Raw genomic sequence first — 25,513 nt, forward strand, 5'->3', positions numbered from 1 at the left:
CCCAAAAGCCTACAGGCCAGATTACACCACCTCTGCATTCTTTAGGGAGAGCCCTCCCTCTACACTGAAGGTCTGGGCTTAACCCAAGACAGCCCGCAGAACGAAATGCCACCTCTATTGAGAGCAAACAAGGTGGTGAAAATCTGTGCCTGCACAAACAGGATCAACTGCTAACCTGAAACTAAAATCAGAGAGAAAACAAAATATACAGTTTGCCCTAAGGAACTGCCAGCTGGACTCATAAGGGCGATGGATGCTGCTATTAAACCGAGCCATAGCAGAAGTCAGGGAGCAGAGATCACTGGAGTGTGAGATGAAGATGTTGGCATCAAAAGGATAAGGACACTGTGCCACAGGTCTCTGACACCCCATCCTCTGCAATCCTCTTCTAAAACTTGGGGGGAGAACAGATAACCTGACAACCCATCATCACAGAGATCATAATCTCTTGCTTCAGGGAGAGGCGTGGAATTAAAATAATTCCCTCCTTTGGTGGCTGCCAAGGAACACGACCTACAGTTCCACACTAGATAATAAGTGAAAGAAAGCCAGCATTTATGAAATATTTTTTTATCAGCTGAAAGAAATTGTCGCTTCGGTCAAGTCAGATTCACCCCTAATTTGCTGATGCCCATTTTCATGCTCCAGCTCACCACAGCACAGATCACACCATGGTTTCACCAACACTCCTCTTGCTGGCAAAACCAGCTGAAGCAGCTCTTGGCCCCACAGCGGTGCTGTTTTGTCACTGGTGGGGGCACACCACAGCAAGCAGCACTGATGTGGTGCAGCATCAGGCCTCTGAGCACCACCACTTCTGAGGAGGCTGCATGGGAGCAAGGAGAGGGAGTGGGAATTGGCAGGCTGGCTTTTCTGGCACATGCAGAGGCAGTGGAGCACCCACATGGAGAGGCACAAGCTTCCACAAACGCGATGACCACCTGACACACGTAAAACACCACTAATGATGCTGCACTGGAGCTAATCTTAATGAGCAAGCAGTGACATCAGATGTTTGCATAGGTGTTCACAAGAAGAGTTTTATTGTGCAATGCTCAAGCTGCATTCAAACAATAAATACAATCATGGAGGAGAGAGAGGCAGCTCTGGTTTTGCCCATGGTAATGACGAACCCACAGACAAGCATATGTTGGGAACAACCACACTGTCCTGCCAGTAAGGGCTTGTATTCACGTTTCACGTGTCTCAAGTCACACTGACACCTCTTTTAGGCAGGAGGAGGACAGCATGAACACCATGACGTGCCCAGTGACATGGAGTGACCATGTGCCCAAGCCATCACACCACTTTACACGCTCCCTACCCTGTCAGCACCACTCTGTCACCACAGCTACCCCCAGGATGGCTCCTCCCGAGGTCCTTCTTGTAAAAGTGTGGCACCTATGTGCCTAAAAAGCCACTGAGATATATAGGGAGCTGAAAGCTCTGGGTCCTCTGTAACACGACAGCCAGTCCACTCCAAGTTGCAGGGCGTTTCTGTACATCCCAACACACTGAGGGGTAAAGAATACACCAAGCTCAGCCTGGCCTTTCTGCCCGTGGTACACCACAGGTACCAATTATCAATACAGCAATACCACTGTAAAAACCTGCAGTACCTTTTCCCATGGGTTTTCGTGCATGTATAACCAGCACACATAAATAGTTATCCCAAGGGAAAGGGTCCACTTCTTGCCATAGTTAAGGTAAGATGTCCGAGGTATTTGCTGGTAGTTGAGAAACCATCACCATACCTGAGTCATCTCCGTAAACAAAATAACCCTCTTTTTGTAGACTGTCTGGGTACACGCTGCTCAGGAAGATGAAAGACGAGCAGCTCACCAAGCTAAAAGAGTTCTAAATACCTCCTTTGGAGACAACTTCAGCACAACACAGAGGTTTAAAAAAACAAAACAAAACAAAACAAAAAAACATGTTCCTTATTTACAAAGTACCATGAGATCTTACGAGCTCCTATACCTTACCTCAGTTTGTAATTAGGATTCTCTCAGTCACATGTGCAGAGGATTATAGATTTCCTTCCCTTCCCCCCACAACTCCCAACCAAAATCAAGTTTCAAGTTTGTGGACCAGATCCAAGGAGCTGGTTTCTATGCATTCCTGAGGGAGAAAGGGCTATAGAAAAGCCTTTTATTTCTGCATGTATTTCCCAGAAGGCCTAACTAATGCAAAAGGAAATGTATCAGGCTTCTTCAATGGGGGGGAGGGCAGGAGGGGATTAACATGTTTCATGGGCAGAGTGTGTGCGAGTGGGGAGGGGTGAGCACTTCAGCCCGAGCAATTAAATGCAACTCTTTTGTAAACCTTACTGTAAGGTATCTGAAATACCCTTTTCAACTACTCGAGTAAACGTCAAAGCAAACTGCACTGAAAAAACGGGCTGTTGTGTCACAAAAAGCTACTGTGAAGGGGGCACGCTTGAGATGCGTATGTGCCATCTCTTGAGAATCGCCACTGAAGCACATCAGCATCACCAAGTTAAGGGCATAAAACACAGGAGTGCATGTTTTCACTGCCAGTCAGTGTCATCTGCATGAACAGCTTCACGCAACTGCTTGCAGTGGTCTCCTCCTCCTAAACTGATTTTATACGTATTTCTCTGCAAAGCTTTTCAAGAACTTACCAGGGTTAGTCCCAGGTTCAGAAAGACTTAGAGATTTAAAAAAAAAAAAAAAAAAAAAAAAGGCAGTCAGAAACAGAGCAACTGTTCTCTATGCTAAAATAAATAATACCGAAAAACTGAATTGGGACTCTGGCTGCTGAGTGTTTTTCACTGCCAAAGTGTACCTGAAGGCAATGCACCAAGCAGCTTTTGCCCCTCTTCGCATCTCTGGGGACCCAAACCCTGCCTCCAACTATCGCAGACACTGTCAAACAGAGCATGCTGCCCCGAGCCTCTCCTGTTCCCCTCGGGGATTTTTTAATTTAAAACACCCCCCTCCTTTTTGCTAGCAAAAGCAGGACTCGAGGCAGACATAGGCTGAGTTTGCTCAAGGTACATGTTGCTTTTATTTTCAGGGGAGGAGAGGCAGCAGACCACACAGCTCAAGTTAACAGCTAAGCATACACTCACCAGTTTGAACAAGAAGTTTAGTTTTCCTGCACTTGCTGGTTCAAAAAAATTCCTACTCTACCTGTACTTAAAAACTGATTTCATGTCTAATAGAGCATACAACTGTTATAGCTGTCTCTTCATACTAAGTAAAAACAAATTCATCCCCAGAGTTAATCAACATTAATATCAGTTACAGTGTAAATAGCCTAGTATATTTAACTTGTACACTCAATAACATAACCACTCATCTTCCTCTCCAACCCTCTCATAAAAGAGTAAAAGCAGCAAAATTATTTATTTACTTAAGATCAAATAATGAGGTTGATTGTTCTAGGACCGTGCTTTTAGGTGGTGAATTACTCAGCACTGTAATTAAAACATCTGGTAAATCAACTGAAAAAAAAAAATACTAGCAAGATTTATTACTGATTTTGCTCATTTTTCCTATAATCTCATTTTACAGCATTTGAAGACTTTCACTTTTACAAAACTATATTCTGGAATTTTAACACTAGAAATTATAGACATTTATACACCTCTTTGTGCACAGAGTTCACCTCTTCCAGCAGTAACCCATTTACTTATGGGGAAAAAAACCCAATATGCAAGCAACTGAAGAGTTTATCATGTTTATAGGAGAAGGTGATATGAAATAGCGTATTTCATAAGGTACTGAAAAGATCCAGTACCCAGGAACTAATGATCAACAATAAAAAGTGCAGACTCTCACAGGGGAGAGTCATTAAAGACTGGAAATAAGATGACATGGGGGATTTGCAATCATTAGAAACAAAATGAGGAGGGATCCGTTTTCTGCATGGGGAACATGAGAGCAGTGGACAAGGCTTGGTACAGAATTTCACCCGGTCATTCCAGAGGCCCATGTTCCTCAGGGGCTAAGGTAACACCTTTAATTTGCTGTTCTTCAGGGAAGCTCTGGGTTACTTTTTTCTTCAGGTTATCTTTTCACCTCCGACAGGTTGAAGCTCACACCCCACCAACCTCTGTCTCAGGCAAGAGAAGGGCACTGAAGGGGCAGGCAGGATATCAGCCACTGTAAGCCTGGGGTGCTACAAGAAAACTGATTTCCCAGCCCTATCAGGACTTTTCCTAACTTTTACATTTTTTTGATAGTTCTACAAAGCAGCCCTAGCCAGAAAGCCGCAGGAGCAATGAAGGGCAGAGCACAGCTGCAGCACCAGCATGCATGGCTCTGCAGTGTAGGGCAGAAACCACTCACCAGCCTGCTGTCACACGCGCTGCTGCCTCACAAACAGGGAACCTTGTCATCCCATGCAGTGCTCAGGGAGACTTCACGCGTGTACCTCTGAGAGACACAGCAAAGATCCAGGCGGCAATCAGTCCTGTGGCTGTTTCGAATACACATTTCTCCATTATTCCGCCAAAAAACAAACTGGAACAAAACCAAAAAGATACCCACACCACAGCAAAAAACAACAATTCATCATTAGAGCACAGATTTTTTTCACTGTGAATCTGACCAACCCATTACCAAGTTGGAAGCTAAACCCAGGCACCAGTACATTTGTGGAAATGTAACGTCTCATCATTACAAAGCAACGCTCTGCTCAGTCAACTATCTGAAAATTATTTTGAAAAAACCTTCCTGTTTCTCTTTGGCTGCATACTCATCTTGGAAGAGTCCCACCCAGATTTTAAAGAAGTCTCCTTCACAAAGCCATACTCCTTGAAGTCTGCTCTTGTTTGCCATGAATCCTTTCAATACGAGTTCTCCATATTAACTCCTGCAACCTTGCACGGCATAATTACAAACGTTCTCTCTGCATATTTTTGCATATTTAACTCAGAGATATTTCAAGCTAAGGCTAAGGAAATGTGTCAGTATAGATTTATTTCATATGTCATGGTTACACTGCGCTACACCATTTACTTCTCTATTTCCAGATAAACACTAGCATAGTTCTGGTGTAGTTCATGAACAGCAATTGTAACAACACATAGAACACCTAAGTACACTGACAGAACATCAGCTGAAAGTAATGCAAGTGGAACCCCCCAAACTGCACATGATAATCAAGAGCCTGCCTGAGAAACCCCATGTGAAGAAAAAATCTCATTGTAGACCACAAAAGTAAAATCTGTAAAATCAAATAAATGGGAAGGTAAGTTTCATCCTCAAGACACTGTGAAATCTGCACGCACGCCAGACCTCGGAAGACTTTCTCTTAAAACCTCACATGGGATCTGAAGCTGTCTGGGATGGTCTGGAGCAAAAGAAAAGCAGCAGGATGTGATGTTTTGCATGAGGTAGTAGCAATGTGTTTGGAGGAAGTCTCTCGTCCAAATCATCACTCGACCAAGGCATTTGTGCTCCCACTGTTACTGCTCTGATGAACCAAAACGGGCTGAAGGGTTATTGAAAACACACTATCAGAACACCTCACTCCGAACATCACCTGCCAAACTGAAGTCAACAACCAGTGCCAGCTCAGCTAAGGATATTTCCTGCCTCACCAGACCTTCTCTTCACAAGACTACAGTTCTCAAGCAGAGCAGGATCACTCATCTAATGCCTGGTATGGAAGTGCTACTCTTGACAGAGTTAAACATAATCCCTCCTTCCCACGAGCCTTGTACGTCTCAAGCCTCTCAAGGCATGGGTTGTCCCTTCAGGAAGTAATGAATCTCCACTACCTAGAAAGATGGACAAAATATAATCAGTTGGCAGGCACTGAGCTCAAGAAGCCTCCCTTCTCCATCCTTGACTACTTCCTAAAATATTTCATCTGCTTCTGTCACCCACAAATCCAAATCAAGGCAGGTCCTGTAATAACAGCGGTGAATACTCCTGAGCTTGTAACTAGTAACTCTCAAATCAAAGAAACAGGTATAACTTGTTTTTTCTTCCTCAAGTTCCTCATACATCCCCAGAATAACATCTGAACTTCAAGTAAACAGGGCCCTTCAGGATTCTGACCTTCACTAGATTTCCAGACAAGAAAATTTGTATTTACATGATTAATAATGTAATTACTATAATTACTTATAATAATATATTAGAAGATATATGCTAGGTACTATAATATATATTAATACAGTGATATAATTACTTATATGTATTAAAAAAATTAGAAAGGTACAGACTTCTTTCATTTACTGATGCCTTTAAAGTTTAAAGCAACATTTAATATAAAAGGAGAAAATGTAAGAGGCATGAAAATCGGGTTATTCACTCACTTTAGTCTTTCATGCAAATTTAAGCACTTTACTCCATTGAGCTTTTTGAAAATTCTCCTCCCAGTTGTAAAATTCAAACTGCAGATTCACGTTGCCCACATAACCAAAGCTATCACCCCAAAGTCCCGCAGAACTTTTTAAAACAAAACTTCTTCAGCTACACCGTGGCTTTCCCAGAGGCGGGACAAAACGTGGCGATTCAGCCACTGCAGCCCTCCCCAGACCTCTTGTTTGCATCTCTGGTTGCTAATGCAACGGGGTGACTTTGTCAGCACTGTTTTCACAAACCCGTTTTAACTGCAGAAGCCAGCGTGCACCAAGGGCTTCTGCCCTGGCATTCCGTCCCACACACCCCCAGCCCGGTCCTTGGTCACGCTCCTGAAGCAACCGGACTAATCCCAAACGTTTGTGATCCCCTCAGAAGAGATCATTAGTTTCACAGCAGTTCCTGTGGACCTCATTTTACACTGATGAAGGCACACAGCAAACAGCAACAACCAGAACAACAGCAGCTACTCTGTTCGAGCAGTAAAACAATGTGAAACTGCCAGAGTATCATTCTGAATCGCTGAAACTGCCAAGTTTTACTGCACTCTGTTGAACAGCTGGGCTACAAAGCGAAGTCACAAAACTGATCGCTGGTATTTCCCTCTTCCATTCACCCTTCCTCACAGCAGATGCCAACCACTCAGCTAGCCACATTTCATTAAAAAGAAAAACACGCAGGCAGCTGATACAAGTATGGTAACTGGAAACCTCTCACTGCTTTAACCATTTAGCTCTTGACAAAATGAAGAAGGAAACCTGAACGCTGCCCACTTCAAATCTGCAACTACATCTCCTCAACTGGCATTTACAGCGTGACTTTTGCCACTAAAAGGCAGTAACTCTCAGGACACGAACAGAAGCTGCACTATGAAAAAAATTCAAGGGTTTGCCAGATCAGCAGAGCCACCTCCTGAGCCACCCCACAGCACTGGCACCTCTGCCCCTGGCTGCCAGTGCCTGCAGAGCTCAGGGCAAACCAACCAGCATAAAAGCAACAGGTACAAAAGCAAAGGCAGAGGAGTCTGTACTGAAGTCCATCCAAAAACAAGACTACAGAGAGTTACTCAGGACACCAATCATATGGCATCTGATTAGCTTAAAAAAAATAAAATAAAATAAAAAAAGGAAAAGGAAAAAGCTACATACCCAGACAGACAATGGGGAAAGCAAAATACCAACGACAGCTACTCCAGATCAGAAGCATCATCTTTCCACTCCCCAAAGAAAGTTACACCATGCCAGGTTTCAGCCATTCAGGAGAAAAGCAGGTCTGTATCACACACATCTCCCACGACAGACGTGACCACCCTCTCACACCACTCCACCTGAGTGCAGGGAAAGGCCACCTGCACCCATGGAAACAAACCTCATCTCCCGCCAGCCCCGGCAGCCAAACCAGAACCAAGAAAAGCCTGCTGTGCCAAACTCTTTCTGAAGGACCTGCCACCACCAGGCCAAACCCTGCTCTCCTCCCTGCACCCATCCTGTGCTCACGGCACAACGATCCATGGAAACCATCTCATCAGCCACAGCCTCTGCCAGGGAAGGCTCCCTTCCCAACAAAGATGGACCTCCTCAAGAGAAGACACCTCAAGGTATCCAATTCTTTGTGTGTGCCATGGTCTCACTTACTGTAAAAACCTTCCCCATTTTGTACACTACATCAGCTCTTACTGAGGCTATTTGCTGTTCTCCCTAGAAACAAATATATATATACACACACACACTTATTTCTGTAGTAGGAGGGGAAAAGCAAGTTCAAGACATCAAGCCTCAGACAGCACTGCATGCCCAACCACAACAAAACAACTCAGTAACAAAGGTTTGTTTCTCAGAAACCACCTTTTTTTGTCAATGTGACAGTTTCGGTTTTCCTTCTCTGACCAAATTCAACCAAAAAAAAACTAATTAAGAATTAATAGGTTCACTCAGACCTTGACTAGAGTAATGAGACTTTCCAACCCAGTAAAACAAAAAAAAATCTGCTAAATTCACACAAGGTAAATTCCTTTTTAAATTATTACTTTTCAAAGTGCTCCCAGATTCCCCTCCCCTTTTGTTTTCTCTGTTCCTTAATAGACAAAGCATCAGTGTCATCAAAAGGTAACAGCATCCTTTCAATATTTAACTTTAAGTATTTTCTTGTTATTAAGAAAGCATAAAACATTATTCTGGTGTCTTCCAAAAAGGCAGATTTTATTCTTGGTTTGCCTTTTGTTTTGTACATAATTGCAAAACAACACCCTACTGACTCTGGATTTGTGTGGAGTGAATTCTGCTCATTTACTCAAGTGAGCTTCCGTGATGCTGATAACCAAGGCACAGTTAAATTTTAAAAACACAAACCCAGAACTAGTTACGCAATACATACCACAAGTTTTAATAAAAAACAAAAGCACTGGCATGATTTGAAAGCAATAACCAGAAAATGCAATAATACATTCTAGAAGACAACTGAAATCTGGCCCTGTCATCCCAGCCCCCATTTATTCATCTAACTTCAGCATGCCTTTGGGTAAAGAATACTGATATTCAACTGCCAGTTACTTTCATAAACACATATTATTCTCTATACGTTATTACAAATCACTTCAAAGCCTGATGACTTCAAATTAGATCTAGAGATTCAGACTACAGGTTTGCACGCTTAAACAGCATAAACAAAGCAGCCAACTGTTCAGCTACAACCTACACAACATACACCACGTTTTTTTGTGAATTCCTTGCAGTTAAGCCGTATGGCAGTAGAAAACACACAGTATCTATATAAAGTGCACCAACAAAATTTAAAGAAAGACAGCTCCCCGATAAGTTGTATGAAAACACCGAGGCACTTATTCAGGCATTGCTGTCCGTGGGAAACTACACCTACGTGTGCCTGTCTGGGTACTCTCAGTGTTGACCAAGCCTTTCACAGACATGATGAAAACATGATCTCTAGTCAGAGAAAGAAATCCCTCTCCAATGTACATATAAACATAAGATCATTTACAAATTAATCTCCACTTAGGTAGCATGACTCACAGTTGAAGACATCTCAGTCTGCTGAGTAATTCAAACAGCTTCATTGTCAGTTATGATGTAATGAAACTGGTCAGTCAGCAGTGGCAACACTATGTAAATGTCTCTCACTTGGAGTCTAGATTACAGAATTTTACAGTTTAAGACGATTCTTTTCCATTGCCACTAAATTATTCCCTATTGTGACAACAGATTTACTAGATGAAGAATCTTTAAATGAGCTTTCAATATACTCTCCCTAACAAAGTATCTAAAAAATTAATTTATTACCTGCAACTCAAGCTGCATGGCTGTTCCCAGAGCTCCATTTCAACAACCTTAGCAAAAGGTTGCCTTGAGCACTTGGCAATGGCCTGAATTTTGTCATCAAGTAATGAGTCTGCCACAAAAACAGTGACCACATGGCAGCAGCCTGCTGCACATAAATCCCTCTGCTGCTTAAAACTAGATTTTGGATCAATATTAAAACATAACCAAAACAAACCCCCTAATACTCTCTGGAAAGAGCAGCAGGAATAAAAAGCATCTGTGCTGCTCTCACTAACAATTACTAGCACTATGCAAATTAGCACTAGGTTGTTTTACATTCAAGCAAGTGCAAAAATAAGAATATGAAACAGAGAACACTTAGCTCTGCACGCAGTCAGCCCACAAGTGCTAAATGCTTCACCATGTAAATGGAGAAAGCTTTCTAAAGAGAGATTAATACTGAGAAGCAGCAAAAGAAATGCTGCATGCTTTGGGAGTGGCCCCCCTCCCTCTCCAGCTCTGCTCACCCCTTCCTCCCATAGGGCTCCAGTTCTTGGTTAACATCTCTCTGTCTGAAAATAATTGCCTACCTCCTAAAGGCATCTTGGACAGTAGCACTCCTTAATCAGCAGGAGGACAGCTGAGTGATGTGAGGCATTTCCACCTTCTCCCTGGAGTAATCACACCATCTCCAGCAGGCACTACTGCAACAGCAAGAACTAAAATGACTTTAAATGTGGTGCTCTCCCATAATGAGAGCCATATTCCAATAAGGCCGCCCTCCAAAAACCCACTTCTATTAGACCAGCTGCCTATTAGGACTCAGCTTATCGATACAGCTACTGCCAAGGATCAATTAGTGCAGCCTGCATCCAAACCTCAGGGAAAACCCCATTTGTAGAAACGAACTCAGCAGGTTTGGTATACCTAGATACATAAACACAAGCAATAATCAGCTGCACTATGTTTAAATTTTTTATCACAGTGTGAACACGGTAACAAGCAGGAGTAGGTTTACAAGTTCCATTGCTGTGGCATAGGAAGGATACCAGTAGAATTACGCCAGATTTACAAAATGCAGTGAGTTCTCTGCACAGATATCTTAGAAAATAAAATTATGTATCTATTTCTCAATAAATTGAGATTAAGAGAAAAAAAAAACATGCTCATGGGCTTTGTTAAGACACTTGCAGTGGGTATACCAAGAAGGCAAAATGTGAATCAGAAAAATACAAATTTTGGCTTTCATCAGATTAGTAACACATGCTGTAGTTTCAGTCCAGAATGAAACATCAGCATTTAGAAATCACATGGATGTGTTTCTTCAGAGCAAGTCACCTTTTCTTCCCCACATCACGCATTCACTTGAAAATCTGGACATGATCCTTACTATCCTCATTTTCAGAGACACTAAAATCACCTTTTCTGTGAGAACACTTAAATAATTCTTTTTATACAGTTTTCTATCCTTCCCAACTATCCAATCTTGAAGTCCACACCACACAGCTCTTACCTATGGCTGATGCTCTTATTCTCTGCCCCAAGCTCATTTAATTTTGCAGATTATTCAACAACAACAACAAAAGAAAACAGCTTCCCCTCTCTCACTCCCAGGCACCTGGGATTCACATCTGCAAAAAGATTTAGAAAAACTTACAGGAAATAATTTTCAGAGAAAACAGATGACTGGATGCAGCAGGGCCACTCAAGTTATCTTGCAAATCCTGCTTACCCTCCTTCCACAAGGCTCATTTTCTTCTTGTTTCAAACCACGCTGTAAACTTCAAGCAAGTGACCACGTCTCTCACTGGTGTTTATATACCATAAACTCTTAACACACCAAAGCCCTGCCTGACTGGGGCCCTCAACTGCCACCAGAACACAACATAGCCCTGTTAGTACCATAAACCCATCAATTACACTCGAGTCTAGAGCCTCCAGATTTTTGCAGGAAACGGAAATCATTAACTGTGAAAGTGAGACACACTGTCCTTTCGCAACCCTCAAGTCCCTCTTCCCCACACAAAGGGAATTACCTAATTTGGTTATATCAGACACGGCTTGATTGTTGGGATGAAAGTTTCAGGAGCCTTCGTAATCACTTCCACAGCCTCTCAAAGAATCAGTGAAATCTCAGCTTGCTTTCTTCTCTCCTTCCTGAACATTTTTTTAAAGCTCACAATTTCATCAACTACAGAAGATTAAACTGCTCTTGCTTCATCTCACATTACAGTAACAAAAAAAAAAAAATCTAACCCTTTTCCCAAAAACTCTGAAGAACAAATACAATTAAGAATTAAAATTAAAGCATTAAGTTTTGAAAATGAAGAGAGCAATCCCTGCTTTGGGAGATTCCCCCCAAAAAGAAGTGCTTTATATCCTTAATATGATCAAGGCACACTGAGAAAGCTGAAAAAACATGGTAGTAATGTAAGCAGATACAGAAAGCTTGCGTACAAAAAAGTTTTGCCAAGTGCTTAAAGCATTCAAGCTCAGAAGTTATTTCATCACACAGAGCCTAGACAGGGAAGGGGAAGTGCTACTGAAAAGCTCAGGTTTTCAACAGTTTCCTGTTCATACTAGAATACTTCCTTGATTAATTAATGTATTCCTGTATGATGCACACCCACATAAACAGCCCTTACACGGCACGCACCAAACCTCACCAGCACGTTCCCAGCTCTGCAGATGGCCACAACAAGCAGCATGAAGCTTCACTACTGACCCCCACTGCTACCACAGTGTCTCCCCCTTCAGCAGTTTCAGAGCTAGGCAGAGATGTAAAAGCCTGAGTAGGTGACCTCAGGCTCTGGACCAGATCACTCTGCCCTCCTGCCAAAAAGAGCTGAGCAAGGGGTCACAGCCCAAGTCCAGGCACACGCCACAGCTGCCACAGCAAGCACTGGGCTGTTGTAGTGAACCCAATTCCCCCCTGCCACAAAGCCCGGCGCCAAAACAAGCACCAGCACTTTATTCCTGCGAGCAGTCCGCTGGCTGACAGCTGGGCTGAGACACAGCCTCCCAACCAAACGAGACACACTCTGCTGTGCATTTTCCTCACCCTCCCACCCTCTGCCTCTGCCACAAACCCCAAGCACTGAAAGCACTAACGTAAGTACAAGGTTTTGCAGGATCGTTGCACAAACTTTGTAAGTCACAACAGACCCCGAGAGAGAAAAGAGATCATCACCCTGCTGGTGCTGCTGATGCCACTGCTGTCATTCCACACACTTAACCCTTTGGCACCCATCCCACTGGTTCAGCGTGGTGAGCCTGGAAAATCTGTGCCAACGTTACACATCATTTGCAAAGACAAGAGACAGCTATGCCTACATTTGTTGTACATGACAGCACTGGGAAATTTGGGCAACGAAAAAGCAAGCTTTGTATGCAATACTTCTTTGTCCTAGGTGGTAGGAATGCTACATACATAACCTGATTTATGTGAGCTACTAGCTAAAAATAACTAAAATACCAACTTTCCTCTACCCATGTAACTATCTATGCAGTTTGAGATTAAAATTTAGATTAAAACAATTTCTAAGCAGCTTGAGATTGAAATTTAGACTAACATGTGAAGCCTGAATTCTAAGTCCCATGGAACACACTTGTCTTTAGAAGCAAGGTATCAACTATGCTTTTATGAACTGTTTTGAAGTAAAGGAAATGAAACATCAAGAATTAAAACTAAATTAAATTTTAGCTATGGCTTTTCTCTTTGAGTGAAAAGCAGTAATAACACATTTTTATTACAGTTTTGGCCTTCACATTCCTATAGTCAGGATGATTCAGGAAATCATGAAGTTGTTTTTTCCAGTACAGGCAGTACCCACCTGACATTGTTCTGGCTCACAACAGTACAAACAGTTCCATCAATACATTTTAAAAAAAATAACTTGCTGTAACAAACACAGTGCTTCAAAACTGTGTTTTCTCCCTCTGAATGCTGAAATTGATAGGCATCATTACTGTTATTATCTCAGTAATGAAGCTTTTTTTTTTCTTGTTTCCCACAAAAATCTTAATATATGCCAGCTTTAGATTCTATGGTCTATAAAATGCTTATGGCTTTACTGTCAATATTTGATTAATTTTAACCCTAAACAAAGGTTCTTCTGTCTGTGAACGGAAGGCACATGCAGAGGTGGCAAAAAAAAAAGTAATAGCCTGAGTAACCAAATATAGAATCTCATCTACATTTACAATTTCCAACTCTTAAATCTCAAGGCTTGAACATCTTGAACTCATGTTATCACAAAGGATTTTCAACACCACAGGAAGGGTCTCAAAAGAGCCTGCTGAAGTCACCTGATCACATCTGAACAAGGCCCAAAGTCAAGGCACCAATCCTGCATGGGCATCTAACCAAACATTTTCATGGTTCTAATGGCTGTAATGAAAGTACTACACTGAAAATCCCCACTGCTCTTCTTAGTTAGACCATTAAAACATTTTTCAGAAGCCAACGCAAAAGCCTGCAAATTGTGAACAAAGGCTACTGCATTATCTTCTACATACGTACCTATTCCAGATGAGCTTTATCCAGACAGACCCTTCAGGATCTGGATGAACTATTCACCAAGACTGCCCAAACATCATGGTCTGAATGCACGAGTTCAGAGCTGCCACACCACCTTTCCAGCCAGAGGCACGTGTTGAGATCATCAGGGTCTGTCTGTCCTGTATTCTATGCACCCATCTTCAAACTCCAACATGTGCTTTCAATATTCTTAATTTCTGACCACTTGGTTCCCCACCTCTACACATCCCTATCTGCCTTTTAGGTAGTTTGAATTTATGTTATTTATTTGGACCTTGCTTATTTTTATTCTGTTTTGATGAAACAGGACATAAACCCTTACAAAGCTCGCAAACAACTTTTCATGACCCTAAAACAGGAGTTAGACTCTTGGCTGTAATTGATACAGAAACTAATAAATGTTTCCTACTCTTAAGCATTACCCCACTGTTTGCACCATACAACAGTCTGGGAATCTCTCCTGCCCCACAGTAGAAGCTGAAAAAAACAGCACAACTTTCCTTCTCTGGTGATAATAACCACTAGAACAAGACCACCTCAGAGAGGAGGTGTTTGTGACTTTGGTCTGACAGCCCTCTTCCACCAGAAGACAAATGACCACACTCTTCACGGGTGTAACTCAATACACTTGCATGATGTCTTCTGTTCAGGTGGCAAGGCAGCGTGGTCCAGCAGTTACTTCAGCCTTAAAATCCAACTGTTTAACTTTGGTTGAAACTCAAAGTTGCCAAAACAATGCTTCATCCCCTGACTATTAAAAAAACAAACAAACAAAAAAACCCAACTCACATCAATTAGTGCTAAACCTCAGCTTTCTGATTCCTGAAAGTAGAGGGAAATGCTGTAACTATGCCATCAAGTCCATTGGACATACAATCCTGTACAACCAGGATGACCTGTTTCCTACTGCTTTTATTCAGATCCCAAGCAGACAACAGTTATATCTTAACAGTATCAATATCCACTGCTAGCCTTTCCTCCAAGTTTTCTTTTTTCTTCCCTTTCTGTTTTATAAAAGGAGAACAACATCCTTCTAAGTATCCCAGCATCATGAACTTTCCAGTCCTGTTTTCACAGCCACTGTGAACTCGGCCCAGTAGCCAACTGGATGTTTCAGTACCAAAAACTTCCTCCAGGAATGTTAAGAGTTTGTACATAAGCAGCATGAAGGGCACTTCATGGTCAAGGCAGAAGCAGCACATGAGGCTACTACTAACCATACAGTGCACTCAGCCTTAGCAATTCAGGTGGAACAACGGGTCTGCAGAACTCCCTGCTCTGTTAGCTGTATCCATCCCTGCCCATTTCAACTATCAATCACCCACCATGAGGCTTAGCAGCATCTATACACCTCTTCTTTCTGAAAGAAATGAGGACGAAATACTGGAGAAACTCCACATGTAGTTCCAGAAAACCATTTGTCATTTTCCCTCACCAAGCCAGTCACTTCTGCCTTCCCCTCCAGTCAGTACTGATTAATCCAAAGCAAAACCAAACTTTAGCTACCCAAAGTAAATGCACAGAAGAAATACAGTTTTATTTCATCCCTCTTCAGAGGTCCCCCACTGCACTAGTCCTGATAGTATGGCTCAGCTCCTGGCAGCATAAACATGAAACCCACAAACAATTCAGCATTTCTCCCCAAGGACGACTCAAGAAAAGTGACGGGTGGCAAAATTCCACTGCTCTTCAGTAGCGACAAATTCCCAGGAAATGCTGCACGGTGCATCTGAGCATTACCCAGGAGAACAATGGCCCTGAACAGAGAGCACTCCTTTCACAAAGACTGCTACCTGGCCACCACTGCATGAAGCAAAACACCTTCAAGAACAGGCAGGGGGGTAGAGGAGGGAGAGACGTGAAGATACACCAAGCATAAACATGCCCTTCCAGACAGCTCACAAGCCAACAGCAAGTTTCTGCAGGAACAGCTTGCTCTCACCATGAGCATAAGGCTTTTTTGCATCAGCCATTATACTGCTCCAGAAACCAAGATTTAGGGTATATCTCATGCTCCTCATCTTTGAAAATAAGTCTTATTCAACAGAAAAATAAGGGTTTTTTTTTCCCTTCAAATCTTTTTATCAGAGACAAAAATCTCCTCACATAACAGACTTCAAGTACAATTTTGGTATAAAATATATTAATATAAATAGATAGGAACTAAATTGGTGGAGTGATGTTAGTGCAGCTATGATCAAAGTCAGATGGCCATCTCCAGAACATCAGAGTTGTCCCCACACGTCACCTTGAAGTCTAGCAGATGGGGAAAGGACATCTGCATTCCTTATAAAATCTCCACACTCCAAGGAACGCAAGTAACGGATGTGGTTTTAAAGGTATGGTTAAAGCTTTACATTTTTAACTTTTAAAAAGGTTTTCCCCTCCTTTTTCTATCCTTAATCAAAGGTTATAAATGTGTGAGGGATGGCTGTTGCCATGGAAATAAGCAGGCCAACATCTCTCTGTGGGAACCTCAAAGCTCCCTTCACTGCTGGGGTGCCGTGTAATGACAGGGTCACGTTAGCACCTCTGACTCCCAGAGCCCATTTATGTGCATGGAAATTAGCACAGCCGACTCCATTCACCTTCCACAGGCAAACAGCAACTACTCCTGCCCCACAAATTTTTTTCTGCTCCTGCCCATTCCCCAGGACACGCTCCCAGACCTGTTCCAGCACCACCCTTCACACTGCAGCAAATTGATCTTCGGTGTGTACAGCCTGCTCAGCAAACACCAAGCAGAAATCTGAGAGTGCAGAGGCCATCAGATGCTTCATCCTGATCGAGAGCATCATTTCATAATCTCTTGAGAAATTTCTTTTTGCAAAGAAATGTGATGTATAGTAAACCTGCATCCTATTCCAGGAAGATGAAGGCACAGCTATGAGGAAAAACAGAGGCAGACATGCAGCAACAGGAGCTGAACTCTCAATAAGAGCCAACCATTAGAGAACAGAAGACAGGTTCTGAATAATGGTTACTTTTTTATCTGGTAGCTGTCAGCACTAAAGCAGGAGAAAGAAATTCCTAAAAAACCTCAGCAGAATTCCTGAATATCAGCATGTACTACTCGATGCACAATCAACTTATGCACATAGGAATCCTGTCTCAAGATGGATGCAAGAAGATGCTTTTTTAATTTTAAATCAATTCCAAATAGGCAAATTCAACCATTTGAGAATGTCTTCTTATCAGCATCTCAATACTTTGAGCAAATACACACAATTTATGCAGCTGTGTGTTTGTATGAAATAGAGATTTGTGTCTTACTCCCTTTGACACTGCAATAATAAATCCCTTAAACTCATAAAAGATAAGATTCCAGATACATTTAGAGTGAATTTATTTGTATATCTGAGGACAGAAACTATTCCAATAGTGTCCACCCTCATTGGAAATGGTTAGTCAAATATTTGAAATTACTAATATATATGTGAATGTATACACATGGGTTGGTTCTTTTATTTTTAATTCTTTGGAGAGAGAGAATTGCGCAGAGAGGAAAGCTCTTAAGCCTAACGAAAGGTCTGTCTTACATATTTATCGTACAATCCCTCACAACTAATCCCAGTGCAAAAGAAGTGAAATGAAAAGGCCATTCTATGTCTCACTTACCTAGAAGATAATCAGGATGGCCTTTCAAGGCATTTTATTTAATGAGTAAAACCTAGTCTGATAAAACTGAATAGTAAATTTATTTCCAATAGGGTCAAGAATCTAAACATTTTACTGAAGATTTTTAACAATCCAAATCATCTCAGGAAGAAAAAGGCAGTCATTCATTTAAGTAAGACTAGATTTTGACAACAAAGAAAAACTTAATTCTTACTTCTTAGCAAATACTTTTTAGTGGCTTTGCAGGCGTTTCTTGTTGTCGTTTCTGTTTCTTGGTGGGGGAGTATCAGTTCTATCAAAGGTACTTATTTTCTTTACACCTACAGTTCTGATGGATGACAAATGGTTCTGATCTCTGAACAAACAGACCCTTCAGGTAGGGTACATCTGCAGCCAAATATAGATGGGGACCTGTGTGGGCACACACACGCACCTCTAGCAAATTCTTAGTAATTTTATGCAGTTGCTGAGTGGAAACAGGAATGTCCAATTTCTTGCCTCTGGCTATTTTACGCACTTTCTATGAGAAGCAATAACAGGTAAGTGGAAGAGAAAAAAAAAAGCTCTGAGCACAGCACTGCTCCAGCAGACTTCTATATTGGAAATGGCCAATCAGAGCATCACTGCCCTGTTACTACCGCAATTTTTTTGTTGTTTTGAGTTTTCTTCGGGGTCGGGGGTTTTTGGTTGGTTTGTTTGTCTGGTATTTTCTTGTTCCTTTGGGGGGGGGTTGTTGTTGTTGGTTTTTTCGGTTTTGTTTGGTTGTTGGGGGCTTTTTTTTCATCTGTTTTTGAGAGAGGTCAGGACAGTATGCTTGTGCAGGGCCCCTGTCCTACAGGGATATCCCCAACCTCAGCTACACTCCACCCACACAAACCTGCTGGCAAGGTCAGGGTCCTGATTATAAAGTTCTGTGTGCAGACCACTCCTCTGTTTTTAAATGCTTTGCAGACAATTCTTACCATACTCGAATTAAGTACAGATTTACACACAGCCATATCTCACAGCTCACACTGCAGTGTCTGGAAAGAATTACAGTCTACCAAGAACGTCTAAGATGGGGCTTAGAGAGAAGGGCAATAAATATTTTATAAGATCAGGCTGAGAGAATACTGACTGTCCCAAAGCCTGCCATCACATCAGTTGGTCCAATGATCAATACAGCCTCTTTCCACAAACTCTGTCTTCCTTACACCCTCAGGCGAGCGAGAGGAATCTCATCTGGTTTCGCTGAACAGCCACGTGGTCTGCTTGCATTAACTGGGATTTTATTCCTTAAATGTGATTTAATAAGTGTCTTCTGAGCGAATTTCAAGCATTATGAGATGAAGTGAGAGCACAGAGAAGGGTATCTGTAAAACATCATACTGACATACATTCTCACAAGTCACTGTTACTCTAGCAAACAAACCAGCGTTACCCACCTGCATATGACAGTCCCAAACAACACATGGCACAGCAAGTTTAATCTCTCCTACTGTAACAAGACCTTGCAAACCACACAGGTGAAGTAATGCATCCTACAGACATAAATTACTAAATTCAGTGTGTCCCTACACAAGCTTTGACCAGTCTATATCCCTCTAAGCCATACAAAAGACAGCTCCTTTTGAAGTATCTCAAACTTAAAAGGTTAACTACAACAAACCTAACCAAAGCCAAGCACAACTTTTGTGACCTGAATTAAGGCACAGATTCAGTGGGCACTTTGTGTTTTAAAAAGTCTCTATTGCTCCATTCTCTCCAGAACACATCAAAATTGCAGGGAGGGAGAATTCAAATACAAATCCAAAGGCTTGCACATGTCTAGGTCTCTTCCCTACATCCTGCATTGTTTTTCCAGTAACAAACAAACTGAACTCATTATCTTGTTCACTGGAAATGAGAACAAAGACATTCTATAAAAACAAAAAGCCTCCATGTTTCCATGCATCTCTCTGCATGTACAATGACAACGTTCATACAGTATTATTTATAAAAAAAAAAAAAAAAAAAGGCACAAATGAGCATATACAAACAATTATTTGGGGCAAGAAGAATGCCTGCTTTATATTGGCAGAAGGAGGAGAACTGAGCAGAAACACAGCTAAAGCCTGCCCTTGAAAACCACTCTTGAACAAAGCAGGAACCATAATCACATTTCATGCATTTTTTCCCCCTACTCCTCCACTCTGCCATTTGCAATGCATGCAAATCTGTGTGGACCTGGACGTTTTATTCAGGCACAGAGGAACACCAGACTTCCCACTCTGCCTCGATGACATTCTGCCAGACCTGCTTTAGCTTCCAGACAACCTTCGGTGCCTCTGTCGCGCACCAGCGAAGAGCTACCCAACTCTGCACAAGTTTCTACTGCCCTGCCTGCTTTCCCAGCAGAACTGCCCGTCTCCCTGAACATTCCCCTGCTTTGCATGTCTCCCATGCGAGTATTCAGATGCTCTGACAAGGCCAGGATTTCCCGGTCACTTCCATATCCGTGCTCCATCACCTGCATGTCTGCTCAGCACGCACAGTCCTGCACAGAGGGCACGGCCGAGCTCCTCACAAGAGAAAGGGAACTCGCCTGCCCTTGCAATGAGGCCAACAGGTACTAATTTTGCAGCAGTGTTCAATCCTCTTTGGCCTGCCTCATATATAGGCTAATACTAATTTTTTAAGAGGATCAGGGCAGAAAATGCCTGGTGGATTATGTGTTCACTGCTGGACATGAACAGAGAGAAAAAGAAATAGGTGGAAGAGTGGGTAAAGACAAGAAAGTGGGTACACTACTTCTAGATTACCAAAAAACTTATTCTAAACTTGATACATGGGATTCAATTAACTTTATTTATTGTCTTCAGAGAAGTTCCTTATCGGCTTACATCTATAGTCCAGGTTTTTACTATTTTTCCATCAGTTTTGCGTCCCCCTCAGGCCACAAAAACTGGTATGTAAGAACATTCTCTTGAAGTAAAGGCTGCTGTTCAGTGCTTTAAAACCCTTACTTGTCAAAAATCTCAAGAGTTACAGTACTACAAACAACATGCACGCCTCTCATTCAAAAAAAAAAGTCTTTTATTCTCCTCCATCCCATGATTTAAAAAAAAAAAAAAAAGTAACACTAACTGTACTAAAAATAAGTTTTTCTTTATTTATTCATGCCGTTTTCAGAGACATGTTCACATATCCAGCAGCTCACTGCAGCACAGCTCAGTGTTGCAGGGAGCAGGAGGAGACAGAGCAGCTCACAGGCACCTTTGGTTAGCAGAAGTGGAGCACAACGCACTTCTTATTGCAGGCACTAAGTTTCCTCATAGTGAAGGCAGGCTGCAGCAGCACCCCCAGAAAGCTAAACGGCCCTTTGCATTCCTGGTACTTTAGAGGCAGATAAAAGACAGAACATAAAAGCTTTTTGGCCAGAACAGAATTAATGCAAGACTTCATTAATCCAGTTCTGGATAGCAAGAGCTGTAACTTCCCCATCATCCAAGATGATGGCACACATCAGTCCGAAATATGAGGTGCTACTTTTTGTAGCTGAAGAGTTGTGGTATAAGAAAAAGTCCATTTTGTTCCTTTCACTAATTCATCCAAGAAACAAACGCAAACCCCTCATGTCACAAGGAAAACAATTAAAACAGCTTCCACACCCTAGCCTGCACAGTTACATCCACACAGAGGTGAGTTAACTCTCCAAACAGAAGGTGCAGCAGCCTTTTAGACATCCACAAGCTCCTCTTGGTGCAGCAACTCTACAACCACTTCAGCTTCCCAAAACTTGAGACACAAATAACATAAGTGGGACTTTTCTCATTCTTTTCAATGCATTTCTTCTACCTGCCTATCTAGACACTCAAGCACAGGACTATAAGAAGGTCTTATAAAAGGCTGCTGTATCATCACAGAAATGACTAGTTACAAGGAGGGAGAAAGCTTCAGAGAAAGAAGAATCAAATAAAAAGCCAAAAGCACTTCCCACCTCCTTGTTTATTATGCAACTTCCCAACTGGGCATACCTTTCTTCAGCTAACATAGCACACAGCAGCTAAGTACAAGGCACAACAAAGAACAACCTCCCTGAAGTGTTTAATGTTAACACAATAATAAAAATCTGAATTCCCACTTTAAACTTCCAACACAGTAATTTACAGACATGTGTAAAAAGAAAAAAAAACAGAGAGGAACTTCTAATGGATAACTCAGGTAACTCAGGGAAGTTAACAACCTGTTTTCCTTCTTTTTGTTGTCAACTAAAATCTCCAACCTTATTGTCACGTGCCATCCAGAAAATATTTAATGACTTTTTTCTGAAACTAAAACATTGTGAAAAATTCTCTCAGTCACGTCTATAAGTAATTCAATTTCTTAAACCTCAGTTTAATAAGTAGCACAGTAGATCAGCACCCACTCATGAAAAACACTTTCATGGTAATTTACCTTCAGAAACTCCTTTTCAGCTCACTTTAAATCACAGAATATGAATCTAATAAGATCCAACATTTCGAAGTACTGAAGGCTCATAAGAAATGTTAGTCAACCTTGGCAATTATTTCCAGTAACCACTGCACAGCAAAAACTGGGATAAAAAACTTCACCTCTGAGCATTCAGCATAAATACTTTATTTCCTTATTATCTACAAAATCCCTATTGCAACAACTGTGGCTTGAGATTCCATTTTTCCTGGAGAAAACCACAACTGAAACAAAAAAACTGGCAGAGTTCCAAGATAGCATAACTATGACAGAAATGCTCCAAGATTTTATTTCCCTTGATTCAGAGTCCCAAGACATTGGAAAGTCTTCCTTAAAATCAGAGTATGGCACAACTTATCTACCAACTTATGCAACACCTTTTGCAAACCAGGTGGCACATGCATCTAATGCCAGCAGCCCAGACCAAGAATTAATTTTGACATGACTGAAAGCGACCTGCCACTTACTTCACCGTAAGAAAACATCTAAGACGATGTATTTTAACAACAGAATGTTCATTTGACACAAACCCTCTAAGCCAGCTGGGAGAGAGGGAGAGAGTCCACCAAAGAGCGAGCACAGTGCAGTCTCCAACTCCAGCCAAGTGGCCCTGGGCAGATGACAGATCCTCTCCAGCTCCTCCCCAGTAAGAGGTTCATGAAGCAGGTACCTCTGAAGCTCAGTTGCCCAGGAGAGGGGCCAGCAAGGGAAGCACCAGGGCATCCAGAACAACTCCCCTCCTTGCAGGACTTCTAAGTGGTATAAAGACACACATTTTGGCACAGTACTGCTGTATCCATGAGAGCAGGTTAACAAAACGGTATCAGGTTTATACAGGGACAGGAGGAGGAGAAGGGACTGAATCATAATATACCAGCAAAGAGATGGCAACACAGCATGTTAAAAGAAGTCTGTGGGCACACCTCTACCTCCAGTGTCCAGAAAAACCTATGAATCAGTGTTACAGTTTTGAAATAGATCCATGCACATCAAACGCTTCATTTGCTGTGGAAGTAGTGACCACTCTACAATGGCTCTCGTTTCAAATAAATAAATGAATAAATAAATAAATAAACAACTGTAGACCTATTTCGGTAGGTGTGAATGTAAGTAGCTTTTGTCAGCAGACTCTGTAGCAATCCCTGACCATCACAAAGGGTACGTAAAGTAATTGCTCCAGGGGAGGGAGGGGGGGAACCGTGAAAGACTTCCTCTCCAGGCCAAGAGATCCTAGTAAAGCCAGGCTTCATCTGTCGATCCAGCTCTACATTTTCAAAGCTTTTTTGGGGGGGTTTGTTTTTCTTTTAAGAACATATGCGCAGAAACACATTCCCTTGCCACTCATTTGCTTCCAGTGGAAAAGTCACCTGTACCTCATCTCGACTACAGGAAAGAATTACGAGTGCTCATCCCAGGGAGCACACTGCACCAACACCTCTCCCTGCACAGCAGGGACTGCTTCACCCCACTCGAGCTACTCGGTTCTCTCTCCTACAATGCCCCTTTCTAACTCAGTTTGTAAATGATACTCCCACTCCTGCACGGCCTCCACATTTGCCATCCATGCAGTCAGCGCGGCTTCCTTGAGGCGCACTTGCGTAACCGCCTGGGCTCGCACTCTTTCTAATAAAAGAAGTCATTAAACAGTTCCCTAACAAAACCTTCACACAGGTATCCAAAAGGGAGTACGAGATTAGTAGCTATTTCTGAGCCTGATGGGCATAAAGCAGGCAACAGCCTATCGATAATTATAGCAGGAATTTTATTGGGTTTTTTTCAGAGGCTTTACAACTACATTGATTTCCAGAGCCTACCAGAAACACTTGGGTGTCATAGACTTAAAAGTGATGTTTCACGTTTTTCAGCCTAAGTAACAACCACCCGCAAGGGGTACACGATTAAAAGAGACATGAATGAAGGCAGGAAAAGGTTTCAGCATTAAATGAAAGAGCAGACTTGAAAAAGCGCTTCAACCTGCAGATCCATCAGGTCCCCTCCCACACCAAGGCAGGAGCAAGCTCCTGCTCCCCACCCTGCTAAAGGCAGCGCGTCACAAAAAGGAGCCGTAACAATGAAGTTACCACGGCTGCATTCACCCACTCAATCCTTCTCCCTTCAATGCCGACGATGCACAGTTTTGTATACGCGGAAAACATCACCCAAACAGCCCACACCTCGGGGAACCAGCGAAGACACCCCCTCAGAATCAGACCAAGGGCAAACGGGGACCGGGAAAACTCTCGCTTCACCCATACCTTGCAAACCGCGCACCTCCGCCGAGACCCGATTTAAACTCTCCTGACAGCTGAAAAATAAAAACAGCACACAACAGCTCTTCAGAACCCAGGCAGCCGGTTTCCCAGCAGCGAGCACCCCGGCGCCGCGTCCCGCTTCTCCGCCGACGGAGGCGCGGCGCTTTCCCCGGCGGGGGCAGCGGCCTCCCCGGAGCGCCCGGCCCCGCTCCCGGCAACCTGGGCTGCCGGCACAGGGAAACCGAGACCCCTGCCCAGCCCCGCCGAAGCGCCTCGCCTCGGTCCGCACCGCCCCGAGGCCGCCCCGGCCCCGCAGCCGCGGCAGGTGCGGCCGGCGCGGGCAGCGGGCCCGGCGGCCACCCCGGGCACGCACCTGGCCGAGCCGCGCCGGGCGGTCGCTGGCGCCGGAGCCGGCGGGACTCGGGGGGGGAAGGTGGCAGCTAAAACCAGATTTATAAACCTGGCAAGCCCTCGCTCATTTGCTGCCGCGGGAGGCTCCTCTCCGCCTCGCCGCGGCCGCGGGTGGGGGCTGCCAGCGCCCCCGCCCGCAGCGCCCGCCCGGGCCCCGGCCCCGCACCCACCTCGCAGAAGGAGAAGGCACGGCGGGCACGGCCAGCCGCTGCCCCAGCGCCGACCGCTTCGGCTCCGGCTCCGCCGCCGCCGCCCGCTCCCTCCGCCCGCCCCCGCCGCCGTCTCTCTCCCCAGGCCCGCCCCGCCGGGCGCTCCTACCTGCGGGGGGCTGCGGCGCTGCCCTCGCACGGCCCCCGCCCGCCTCGGCGCCTTCCCCGCGGCTGGGGCTGGGCCGGCGCAGCGCCCTCCTCGCCGCGGCGGAGGGGCAGGGCGGCGGGAGGAGGAGGAGGAGGAGGAGCGGCGGCGGCAGCAGGAGGAGTTGGTGCCCGCGAGTAACAAGTTTGGGTCGCCCCGCAGTTATGGCGGCCGCGCGGCGCGGGGGGCGGGCCCGGCCCTCGCTCTCGGGGGTCCGGCCGGGGGGCTGCCCGGCCTCGCCTCGGTGCTGCCCTGCCCTGCCTGCCCTGCCTG

At 43.7% G+C, this 25,513-nt stretch overlaps 1 protein-coding gene across 9 annotated transcripts in view; it reads right to left on the reverse strand.

Annotated features, from left to right (window-relative positions):
* SEMA4D (semaphorin 4D) overlaps positions 1-25,297 on the reverse strand; it is a 92,863-nt gene extending 67,566 nt beyond the window's left edge. For 6 of the 9 annotated variants that reach the window (XM_050330162.1, XM_050330163.1, XM_050330159.1 and 3 more), the window contains exons 1-2: positions 25,057-25,156; positions 24,479-24,528 (exon numbers count right to left, since the gene is read on the reverse strand). The gene's annotated coding sequence lies outside the window, so the exon portion shown is untranslated. Of the gene's footprint in view, positions 1-4,316; positions 4,447-24,478; positions 24,529-24,848; positions 24,873-25,056; positions 25,157-25,204 lie in introns of those variants that run through there. The other 3 variants (XM_050330157.1, XM_050330156.1, XM_050330155.1) reach the window with 3 other exon arrangements.
* Between the last annotated feature and the right edge of the window lie 216 nt (positions 25,298-25,513).

Source organism: Myiozetetes cayanensis, unplaced genomic scaffold (assembly GCF_022539395.1).
Source record: "Myiozetetes cayanensis isolate MyiCay16 unplaced genomic scaffold, myiCay2020 scf4, whole genome shotgun sequence".
Taxonomy (NCBI): domain Eukaryota; kingdom Metazoa; phylum Chordata; class Aves; order Passeriformes; family Tyrannidae; genus Myiozetetes; species Myiozetetes cayanensis.